General features: G+C 30.6%; 1 protein-coding gene across 1 annotated transcript in view; it reads left to right on the top strand.

Annotated features, from left to right (window-relative positions):
• The window catches only part of MARCH1 (membrane-associated ring finger (C3HC4) 1, E3 ubiquitin protein ligase), a 541,031-nt gene that overhangs the window by 423,282 nt on the left and 115,463 nt on the right, over positions 1-2,286 (top strand). The gene's annotated exons all lie outside the window — the stretch shown is intronic.

Here is a 2,286-nt window from a genome sequence, read left to right on the forward strand (position 1 = left end):
TTTTATTTTTTTTCTATTTCACACTAATACCTCCAAATTTTGTACCTTGTAATGATTTCTCTTTTCTAAAGCTTTTTATATGATTTTTGGATGCTTTATTTGTATTTCTACTTTATTCTTCTTATTATAATGGGTATGATAAAAATACATCACAGATATTAATTAATGGATTATTTTAACTAAATTGTCACATTCATGCCTACATTTGTATATGTTTTACCTATATATATACTGTTATGTTATTAAAGCTGTATTTTACTGTTTGAAACTTGCACTTAAAAAGCAATGAATTCACTCAAATACAGCACAGAAATAAAAATTAAAAAGAAAGTGAACCTATTTTGGAATTGGAAATTGTTGCATCTAAAGACCCCATAAATACATATGCTACTTTGTGCAATAAATTCTTCTTCTAATGGTGTAAATTATTGGCTCAAATGAAAGTCAAGTGATTGTCAATATCACAGAGGAATCATTTGAGAATAAACTTCAAAAATTTCTAAATGATTTATAAGGTTCTGTAGCCAAAGCATACTTGGATTTCTAGAGTGCAGAGCTAATGGTGAAAAATACATGATAGAGTGGCAACTATATACTCTATCTAAAGTTAGCTGTGTATATTGTTTGCTTGCAAACTACCCAGTAATAGATCATGTAATTATGAATCTGCTATACAGATAGAATTAGCAATTGGTGCCATTCATATATGATTGATTAACGTGTGAACAGTTAAATTCACAGTGATCGTGTATTGTCGTATCTAAACCAAAGACAGTGTTTTGACTTAACTCATGAACTGGAAACTCAAATTAATGTTTTTTTTTTAAAAAAAACAAACCACATTGCTGGTGTCATTATAGCAGTTGCTGAGCATGAGCTCTCTTTTCAAGGAAGAAGTGAAATATTTGGATCCCCACAAAATGGAAATTTGAGGGGTTACTTGAGCTTGTTGCTTATGTTGACCCGTTTTTCACAGTTCACATTTCAAAATATACTAGCAATTTTAGCAGGCCACATTTCAAAAAAAAACAGGAAAGGGCAACCGATTGTATATGTCTGAAACAGAGTCTGAATAATTAGTAAACGTAGTAAGACATAAGTTTGATAAACTATTTTCAGTGAAATAAATAAAGCTTAATATTTCAGTTTGTTTGTAGATTTTCACTCCTGCTCTTTCATATACAGATCAGCTAAATATTGTTCTAAGATATGCATTTCCAACCGATAGAAAACTGTAGAGTGATTTATTAAATTTACTTGCTTAAAAAAATCATACTGGTGAAGAATTTGGAAATGAATTATTTTACTATTTATGTGAAGTTTGCAAAATTGCTTTTTCTAAGTTCAGAGGCCAGTCCTTTAACAATGCTACCATAGCATACAACAGAAAATTTTAGAATGTAATGAATATACCTTGTTCGTATCATTTGCTGCCTATTCACTTAATCTATATAAAACAGATTATCTGAAGGCTGTTGATTTTTTTTTCCTACACATTTAATCACCAATAAGAAGTTCTTAAAACATTTTTAGACACTACTTGAGTATTAAAAAGTCTCTGTAATACACATTAGGAAACGTGCATACTATAGTAATCAGTGCCATCCTGGAATCATACTATCCTAGATTCCAGATGCCTTAGAAAATACTGCTGTAGGTCAGACACAAAAAAAGGAGATCTAAAAGAGAAGTTGAAAATATTGCCAAGAAAATGCAAACTGTAGTGATATTTATGTTAGTTCTGTGAAATAATGTATTGCACCATTTCCATATGAATCAAACACTTCACGATTCTCTACCAATTATTAACAGGGCATTTATATAATTAGAAGAATGTTTTGAAAACACAACAAAACAAATATTGCCAAGTATTTATTATCAAGCAATTCATCATCATAGAAGCATTTGAAAGAAACAAGTAAAAGACAGAAGTGCCAGACATCAATTTCATGTAACCATATCAACATCATTAACATGCTTGAACCTTGCGTGAAAAGAAGGGTTAAAGTGTATGATGTTCTTTCAAATAGATTTTTCTTCTTAGACAATGTGGATATAACAGATGAAGAATGCATGAGGGCATCCAAGAAATTAGTGCAGGCTTATTTCAATGGCATAAATGTAAACCTTTACAGAGAAATATGATAATTTCATTCTTACATGTAAACTAAGTTTACAGATTCAGGAAAGACAGATTTTACTCATGTTGTTGCTGCTGCTAAGTGAGGTCAAGTCAGTTCCAACTCACCCTATATGAAGTTTCTGAGGCTGTTAATCTTTGCAGGA

Source organism: Chrysochloris asiatica, unplaced genomic scaffold (assembly GCF_000296735.1).
Source record: "Chrysochloris asiatica unplaced genomic scaffold, ChrAsi1.0 scaffold00202, whole genome shotgun sequence".
Classification (NCBI taxonomy): Eukaryota; Metazoa; Chordata; class Mammalia; order Afrosoricida; family Chrysochloridae; genus Chrysochloris; species Chrysochloris asiatica.